The following is a 10,254-nucleotide window of genomic DNA, read 5'->3' as shown; positions in this document are numbered from 1 at the left end:
TGAATGCATGCGCCCACCCAATATATATATATATATTTTTTGTGTGTGTATAAATTAGCATAGTTATGAAAGTGTGCTAATATATATACATACACACTTGCATATATCTCAAAAAACGCATACATAATTAGTTTTATGCCCGAATTTCATCATATGGTGTATTTATACTTTTTGCTTTACGAGCTGTTTGTCTATTTAGAGCTATTCTTTCCTTATTCTCTTTATTTTTAACCATCTGGAAGAAATATTATAAAATAAAGTCATTAACAAAACTAGCTCGATCATTCTAAAACTTGTCGATATTCATTTAAAACATACTTTAAAACTTTTTATGAGATTTTGTGCTCATTTTTACCTAATTTAACTTAAAATACACATTATAAACTTTTGTAGTTAGTAATACATGTCTTAATTTTGTACAATCTTACTGTGGTTGACTAAAATAAATAAATTTTTGCCATTATGATTAACAGGTGCCCTCATTAGACTATATTCTTGGATCCGTCCCTGCTTATATCCATGGTTTTCAAATACCGTTCACATAATGATTTTCATTGTTTGCAATCTGGGTGACTGAGATGAGTTATGCTCGTGAGAAGGACCGTGCTGTTAGGCGGCTAGACCGCGCTAGTGAGACAATCTGTGCCGTGGGATAGTCCATGCCGGTTGGCGTATTGTAGAAATTTACTTGGCCACTATCGATAGGGATTGCAAGCCCTAGCGATAGTGATTTACGATTCGAGTGTTCACCCAATCTATGCGATACACCGTTATGCGGTTGGGGTGGATTCTAAACCCTAGACCTTTCCTCCATCATTTTCAAACCTTTTAATTAATTGCTCTAGTTTAATTAGCTTGATCAAAACAATCCAAATCGAACAACCTTTTTCTCTCCGAATTAATCTAAAAGTTAATCAAAATTATAGTAACTTAGTCATACTATTCCTACGGATCAACACTTTGGTCTTAACCACTATTCTACAGAGTAGTAGTTAACTCCAAGATTTTATAAATATATTTTTGACTCGAAACGACACGGTCAAATTTTGGCGCCGTTGTCGGGGACAGTTTGCACGATTACTTTGTTTCGATTAGTTTTTCAAAATTGAATGGTTCATTTGTAGTTACCTAAAGTCCATGGACCTCTTATGGAATTAATGATTCAAATCTATATCTATATCTATATATCTATATAACAAGGGAGGAGGGTGTTTTCAAAATACCCCTCACAAACTAACTTTTTGGGCCTTCCAAGGACTGTGAGCCTGTGATTGAGTTGGAGTTTTATTTAGACCAAGGGCCAAGATCAAACCCCTTTTTTTCACTTCCCTTTCAAAACTGTCCAGTCAAGAGACCAAACCCCGGAAAAAAAAAAAAAAACCATTTCAAACCGTGTATTCAAATCCCCCCCCCCCCCCTCTCAGCCCTGTTTCTCTTCTCTGCAATCCACCCAAAACCAACAATCTCTCTCTCTCTCCACACCGAGCCACCAATCTCACGCTATCTCGCCAAACCCACCCACCGACCTACCAATCTCACTGAATCTCCTTCCGTCTCCCTCTGGATTCATCGGTACAGAGCAGAATTGGTTGGAGGATGCTGTGCACCTATCTCACCATAAATCAAAGGGGAAACCCCGTAGCGAATTCACCGGGTTTGAAATGGTAATCCAATTTTCTTGCATGTGAACTCCGTTTTTTTTCTTCTGGTTTTAGGGCTTTTTGTGTGTTGATTTTAATTGGAAATTTTGATCCGCTTAAAATAGATTAATTGGTTCATATACTGTCCTGAAGCATAGACCTTAACACCAATAATTGCAAAAACTTTCTCCCCGTATCCTGAAAATATTGCGGACGATGTTATGAACTAAGCAATAAGGTCCAAAACATAGCAGTAATTGTCTTCTTTATAGTCTGAATGCAAGCGTACAACCATTTGAAAATCACTGCCGGCTAGAATTAAGACTACTATATTTTGGAATGGTGATCCGATGCATCAAAGGGGAAACCCCATACTGAATTTACCGGGTTTGAAATGGTAATCCGATTTTCTTGCATGTAAACTCCCTTTTTTTTTCTTCTGATTTTAGGGCCTTTTTGTGTGTTGATTTTAATTGGAAATTCTGACTTTTTCTCTTTTTTTTTTTCCAGATGCATAGTGGCTTTCAGTGCAATGAAGCGTCAACGAGCAAAGCAGAGAGGGGCTTCATCGTAAGCCGATGCCCAGTGCCTTAAATTTCAGGTTCGCTCTTAAGTATATCTCTTTCCTGTTCTAATGTTTTACTAATTTTTGTTCTAATGTTATTGACATTCACAGCCGTGGCATTATACAATCTCTGTTCTAATGTTTTACTAATTTTATGATTGATCAATCCAATTTGTCTTCTTGGAACGTGGGTCAATCCTGTGTATTTCGGACTTGGGCTATATAGTTGTATCACTGTGTCATTTCATGGTCCTATTTGCAAAGTTGTAGGGTTTTAGGTCAATTGGGCATTTCCTGTACAAATGAATGAGAATGAGAATTCACCGGGTTTCTTTGTCCACCAAACTCACCTTCTGTTTTAGGTTTCTAATGGTAGAATCAGATGTTTGAATTCCATAGTGGGATAATAGGAAAAACATATATCCTTTCATTGGGAAGTTTCGTTGGTAGGGAGAAGTTTCGTTGATGAGAAATTGTGGAATGCTTAGCTATAACTGTAAGTCCTGGATAATTTCCACTGTAGATACCTCTTAATCAGCTACTAAGTCTCCTTTTGCTGTAAAATAAAAAGTACCCCAAAGTAAGATTTGGTTTCATTAGTTCATATTTTCATTTAATGCAGTCTAATGGGGGATTTTCAAGTTTCGATTTTTTCTTCCTTTCTCCCAATTATTTTCCCTTTTACTGTAAAATAAAAAATTCTCCAAAGCCAGATTTGGTTTCATTAGGGATAACCCGTGCCTAAATGCACGAAACAATGCATTCTAAATGGGTTGTGTTGGGTTATGATATTTTTGTACTGCTTGTGCTCAGGTCGACTATCGCTGACTAATCTCCTATCAAAGTTTGAGGATTTCTTTTCTATTGAAGGAGATATTGTAGAAGAACAATTCGCTTCACTCTTTCGGTAATGATTTTACTTATGAGGAACTTTTTTTTTTTTTTTTACTACTATATTTCTCATAGGAGTAACATAGTACGAACTTTTAGGTGGCAAGCCAACATTGCCACCTGGATACTTAGACATTTAAGGTGCAGCCTGGTGCAGTTTAATCCAAGTTTTTTTCCCAGCCGTTATCTCATTGAATGATAAGTATTTATGATTTTGCTTCTACATGGTCCTTACATCCCCTTGTGCGCACGAATAATTTTGAGTTAAATAACACCTGAATTCATATAGATATCTTTTTGAATGGACATGCGATGCGATGTAGGGCACACGCGATGCGTGTGCAAATTTACACAAATGCTTCCTAATTATTTGCATGTAGCCTAGGCCAGGGCACACACGGGGTGCATATGCAAATTTGCACAAACGCTTCCCACTTATTCGCTTGTGACCTGGCCAACGCTTTAGTTCTCATTAGGAACTCAAGGGAAAAAAAGGCTAAACTGCACTAACAATATTAGTACGTATTAATTTTCCAAACTGTAGTAATTTTTCTCTCTCTTGGAAAATACCAAGAGGGAGACGTGATTGGTGCCCTAACAATCATATCAAAGTTATAAAAACAAATTTACATGGAAACTGGAATTAAAATTTTCAAATGTGAGAAACGGGTTAGATAACTTGCCTTGGTTAGAATGAGGGGGAGTAAACCATCCATTTTTTCTCTTATGAAGTGGGTTTCTGGCAACCATGAAGTTTTCCGTATGGGGAATTGCTGTACTATTCCAAAGTGCTGAATTGATGTGCCAATTTCTACATTCATTGGGTACAGGCATCATCAGAGGTTACGTGGTTTAAGAGAAAGAGAAGGAGCGGTTACCAAATGTGTGAATGGGTTTTCCATGTTATATGGAGGCAAAACATTTGTGGGGATAGTTTTGGAATTAAATGTCTCATGTTCCCGCTGTGTCCCTCATGATAGTAATTTGGGCATTTTCACTAAGTTATTGATTGAGATTATTTATTTTAAGAGAAATTGTGAACTGTTTAGCTCTACATCAATTTAGTATAGAAACATTCTAACTATTTGTCCTAGAACATCTTGACTGTAGAAACCTCTTAAGCAACTACTAAGCCTATATTCAATCCACAAGCTATGGACAATATCTTCAGAAACGTCAGTGTTGTGCTTCGAGAGGAACATGATATGAATATGATCTGCTTTCTTAGGGTAAGCACATCCTATTTTTTATGAAAGGGACGAAAAAATCTCCTCTCACATGTTTTTTTACTTACTAGGACAAAAAAATTGAATATACAAAGTCCAAGGGAAAAGAGAAAGTCATCTATGCAAATAAGAGAAAAGATAATGCTTACCGGGGGTATGGTTCTTTAACCATTCATTTGTCTTTTGGTCTTTTAATAATATATTTAGCGACTATATGCTGATTAGTGGTGTGGTCATCCATATTTTTTAACAAAATTTCCCTAGAATCTTGCCATTTATTTATAATCTAATGTATTTATCTACAAATTGGACATCTTCGAGATAAAAACGTCGGTATTGTGATCTTGGGGGGGGTGGTGAGACCTTTAAATGGTGCAGGCAAAGTCCAAGGAAAAAGAGATATTAATCTTTGCAAGTAAGGCAAAAGAAAATGCATTTCTACTTATGCATTTAGATCAAGCCGATTATGGAAATTCTAATTTCGCAACATTTTTGACTGAGGTATCAAAACTCTTCTTTCTAATTAAATTGGTGCTTTTAATATGAGGAAATGCTTACACTTATGGGTTCCATTAATTCATTTTATTGGTATTCCTAGGTCGGAACCATCCCACAAGAAACCGTAACTTCCATCAACAATACACAAATGTCGGGATCTCAATGAATTGTTGTCTATAGTTTATCCATACCTGGATGTTGTAGATGCATCAACTCCCACATTTTTAATTGAGCGTACTATTCTTTCTACGAGGAATGAGGATGTCGATGCAATCAATGCTGCTACATTGAATATTTTTCCAGATGACGCTATTAGTTATTTAGCGGCAGATAAAATGTCAGAAGATGATGAAGTTGATCGTACCATTGCAAATTGATATTCGAACGAGTACTTGAACTCATTAGATCCAACTGGGCTACCACCTTTTAAGGTAGAGTTGAAAGTGGGTTGTTCTATAATTTTATTAAGAAACATTACACCGAAAGACGGCCTTTGTAACAGCATAAGGATGATAGTTGTTAGATGTGCCCCGCGGATAATTGAAGTTCTAATATTAACAAGAGGACATTTTGGCAAATTTGCATTCATACCTAGGATTTCCTTGACCCCCTTATCTTCAGATTTACCTTTCCGAATGACAAGATGTCAATTTCCAGTTAGATTGGCGTATGTATTGACCATTAATAAATCCCAAGGACAATCGGTGATGTTTGTTGGGGTTGATTTGCGTACACCCGTATTTAGTCATGGACAGTTATATGTGGCGCTATCAAAATGCACCTCTTTTGATCGTGTCAGCGTAGTTCTCCCTAATAATGAGCTTGATTCCACAACAAACATTGTTTATCCTGAAGTGTTATTGTCATGATGTGTAATCAAAACAACCAATACTACAATGGAAACATAATAAGGTAGTTTCATACTCAAATGGTGTCTGTGTATATATATTTATTGGATACTAACACACTATTATTTTCCTAAATACTTAGGTTGTCGTGCATTCTCCTAGATGGAGGCATTAGACAAAGACTTTTGAGAGGCATATTGAGACGTATTTTGGATAGCCGTATTGAGAAGCATTTGAGGAATTTTTTAGAGGCATGTTGAAGACTTTTGAACTTGTAAACTAAACACATTTTGTAAATAAGACACTATATTGGAATGACACTATTGTAAAACCTTCTTTCCATATTTGTTGCATAGACAATGTCATGACACTTTTGCAATATGAAGACACTCTTTACAACAGATCGAAGACACTTTTGCATTTGACTAACACTTGCTTACTAACACTTCCCTTATATATTCCTAGCTGGATATTGCGTGTGTAGACACTGTTTTAATGGCTCAAATTAGCACTTCTAATGATGTGCTATGCGTATTAAACCCCATTTCCCGCCGTGTCCCTCCTGTGTTTTATTTAATGACACACCATGTGGTGTCCCCAATGTGTTAGACGCAGATACAGATATTTCTTTTTAAGTGTTGGTGCTTCCTTTGTTTAGTTTCCCTTTCTTATGGTTTATGGTTACTTCTCCTTAACAGAAATCCAACACTGTGGTAATTTTAAATGAAAAATCAACATTCTATTTTCTGCATTTTTTAGTGTTTTTATTTGAATTGGAAGTATTGACTATTGGTTTTATGCCCTCAGAACCAATATTTGTTTATTTACATTATCAATTAGAGTTTTGTTTTATTATTCTGAAATGCTTTGTTTCATACATTGAATATAATTCATGAGATGAATCTAAAAGTCCCAAATTACATTGAATATGATTTATGCATGTAAATGTGATTTACTTACGGGAGATATAAATCACCAATGTTTGTAATTTGACTATTCACAATTGCTGATAAGAATGGACTATCTATTAGGTCGATTGCGACATGATTAACTCCTATTAGATAGAATGATCCATCTCAATTATTGAAGTGAAAGACTTCAAGTTAATATGTTGGTGTATTTGGTATACACTGAAGGACCATCATAAGACTCACACTATTTTAACCACTGTCCACTTAAGTGTGAATCTTATAATGCTAATTGTAATTCACTCTTAATCCTAAGAAAGTTAATGAACTTAAGTTTCTAGCCTATGTCACTTTGAGTCACCAATGAGTGAGGTCTAACTCCATCAACACCTCGGTGGGTTGGGTGATTTATGTTAGGACTGTGAGAACATTATTTTCAAGATGGAATTCACTCTATATTTAATTATAGAGTATAATGTTCCCTTGAGTTAGTTCACTGGATTAGTCTTCGAAACCTAGTACTAGTCATTTTAATGAAGTGTTCATTAAAATGTTTTTCTAGACTAAAATTGAGTGAACTAGTATTCAATGGAATTAAAATATAAGTATGCTTTGGTGTGACAGTTGTTTATTATGACCAATTGCTACTTATGGACATTACATAGTGAAGGGGTTTGACATTACGGTATTGGCATTTATTGGGAACTAATATATTAATATTCTTGAGGCCTAGAGTTCAGCCATAATTATATAGTGGAATTAATTTTGGTTTAATTGGGCCACCACTCATAGAGATGAGAGAGCGTGAGTCCAATTTTAGCTAAGCCTCAAGAAGCCCATAGGTCCCAACCCTAGCCCAACATGAGATTGACTTATTGGCCAAGTAAATTTATCCCTATAAATATATCTCTAATTCTCTCATGTAGGACACAACAATTTTTCCTCCTACCAGATATTGAGAGAGAATTGAGAGATTAAAAGAAGGGAGAAATATTCTAGGGTTCCCACATACCCTATTGGCTAATTTCTCTTGGGTCATAGGGTTGAAGATTTTTGGGGTGCAAGGAGTAAGAAGGAATCAATTTTTTCATAACCAGAAGTAGGGTTTTGTTTTTGAACTTCGAAAAGGTAAAACCCTAACCCTTCCTCATGAAACTTTACGCACACGTAAGAAGTAGATCCGAAACATTTTTTTTTTTGAAACTATATATTTTCCGCAATGGTTTTTGAGAAAAATCCAACATTGACTTTACTGATGCTTGTTAGTTTTCTATTTAATTTTACATTTGTGTAGAAATACAACTCAAGTACATGAATTGCGAGGCTTCCGATCCGTAAGTCTGAAACTACCTTATTACGCATTTGGCTAGTGTGCTTAGATGTACTTATGTTGTTAAATGTAGAGCATTGGCTGGTGTGCTTAGATTTGCTCTTATGTTGTTACATGCAAACCATTGACCGGTGTGTTTAGATCTTGAGCCTGATTTAGTTAATGCAGAGGATTGGCTGGTGTGCATTTTTAAATGTTGGATGGATGGTGTTTTTTGTTTTATCAAGTCTTATGTGTTTTGATGGGGAGAGGAAAGCTGTTAGGGATTTTAAGAGAGGGAAGGGGAAGCTAGGGAGATCATATGTTAAGTTCATAACTATTTACACAGAGAGATATGAAAAAAGATTACGTATTTTCTGGCTCATCTATTTAATTGTTTGATTCATTGATATTGTAGTTGAATTTTGGGGACTTCATTAAGCCTCCTGGGATGGGGTGTCCAACTTGAGCTCCTACTTTATTTTCCTTCAAAGGAAACTGATTTATGCTCCTATTTCGGACTTGACACCATAACGGGGGTGTTGAATTTTAAAATTTAGTGTATGTATTCATGTCCTTTTTGTGGAATCAATAGTAGGGAAGAGTGGTTTAGTTTAATTGTGTTAAGAACACGTCGCGTCGTGCCTTTGGGTATGGACAATTCATAGAACACAAGCTTTAACTCTAGAGAATTGATGCTCCATTGCAAAGGGATATTCATATAACAACCACATTCCTTAAAACCAAGTTTTGTATATCTGTCGGGTAAAGCTTAGTAGAATAGGGTGTGGGAAGTTATGAGATTTTCTTGAAAAAATTAACCTAATTTGGTTAGGTGATTCACCAACACTCCTAGAGATTGCCATATCCGTTTTAGACACTCCAAATACACTAGACACATCGAGAACATGTACGTGTCCATTGGTGATTGGTTGTGCAGGATGATAATTCAGGTGATCCATTACGTATAGGGTTTTGGTAAATATGATGTAGACTCGCCCTTGCAGACAAATTCCACGGAATTTTTGAGAGTGAGCAGAATAGGTTTCAAAGTTGGGGTAAGGTTTGGGCCTTGGTTTTGCCTTCCAAGTTTCAGTTATTCATGATTTGGAAAGTGATCCACCGTATTCTTGCAATGAAAGATGCTTTTTTGAGGAGAAAGGTTAGTATTGACCCAGGCTGTCCCTTTTGTGGACAGGAGCTAGAAACAATTGAGCATCTATTTCTTAATTGTGATTTTACGAGGAGAGTTTGGAGGGCTTCTCATTTGGGCTTTGACTTCTCTATAGGGAAACCTATTGGATTTACTGCGTGGTTTGACGGTTGGATCAAGCATGCCCTGGATAAAGAGTTGATTCAGGAGTCCATACTTATTATGTGGTCGATTTGGTGTATGCATAATGATGTGTTGTTCAAATCGGCCAAGGCTGAGGTTGATAGTGTGTTAAAACTGTTTTTCCGGACTATTATCTTCATGCAGGGAAGCACTTGGGAAGCATAGTTCTAAGGATTTTGATTCCGGTAGTGTGGTCACGGATAAGGCCAAGGCATGCAACTTCAGTTATGCTTTTGTTACAGGAAGGATGGTATGGAGGTGGATCATGGGATCTCTTTTGTCACAGATGGTGCTTGGATTGCGGGCTCAAATAGTGGAGCTGCGGCTTGGGTTTTGGAATCAAGTGGGGGGCCGGCTGTTCATCAGTCTATTACGTGTCTTGCTTCCTCAACTTCTGCAATGGAAGTCCAAGCAGGATTATTGGTGCTGGAATGGGCTATTAAGGAGAACCTGGAGAGACTTTGTATTAAGATAGATTGTGCTGTGTTTGTGCAAGGATTGAAGGATCCTTGTAGTGTTCCTTTTTGTATTCGCACTGTTCTTGCAGATTTTCATTCGTTATGTTCTTATTTTAGTATTGTAAAGGTTATTAAGGTACCTAGACATTAGGTACAGGTTGCTCATGCCAAGGCAAGGGCGGCCTTACCGCGATTGTAATGTTTGTTTATTGTAATATATCTGTGTTTTATGGCTGATCAAAAATAAAATAAAAGATGGAAGGAAGCTTCATTATACAAGTGGTGTTTTCTTTTATCACTGTTTGTGTTCTTACGTTGTTTCTCCAAATGTACAAATTTGTTTACGGGAAAAAAAAATTGCGGTTTTGTTGATGTAATCTTGAATAACAGCTTAATTTTTTTTAAACAATTTTGCATTTGCTTTGATTCCTTGGGTAATATCTGCTATTGAAATTACGTAGTTTTACTGTGAGCGTGCATGAAAGTTTTTCATTATTTTATGTCAATGCTTTTGAATTGGTGACTTTTGGCACGGGTATAGTTGCATTCCTCAGATTTTAGACGTTCTAAAGTTG

General features: G+C 36.4%; 1 long non-coding RNA gene across 1 annotated transcript; it reads left to right on the top strand.

Annotated features, from left to right (window-relative positions):
- Positions 1–1,377: 1,377 nt before the first annotated feature.
- On the top strand, positions 1,378–9,958 carry LOC131336640 (uncharacterized). Its single transcript, XR_009202897.1, has 5 exons — positions 1,378–1,664; positions 2,151–2,241; positions 3,019–3,112; positions 5,811–5,942; positions 7,871–9,958. It is a non-coding gene; the product is annotated as an uncharacterized LOC131336640 (long non-coding RNA).
- Positions 9,959–10,254: the final 296 nt, after the last annotated feature.

Source organism: Rhododendron vialii, chromosome 1a (genome assembly GCF_030253575.1).
Source record: "Rhododendron vialii isolate Sample 1 chromosome 1a, ASM3025357v1".
Classification (NCBI taxonomy): domain Eukaryota; kingdom Viridiplantae; phylum Streptophyta; class Magnoliopsida; order Ericales; family Ericaceae; genus Rhododendron; species Rhododendron vialii.
The sequence above is the reverse complement of the archived record's forward strand: the minus strand, read 5'-3'. Positions and strand labels throughout refer to the sequence as shown.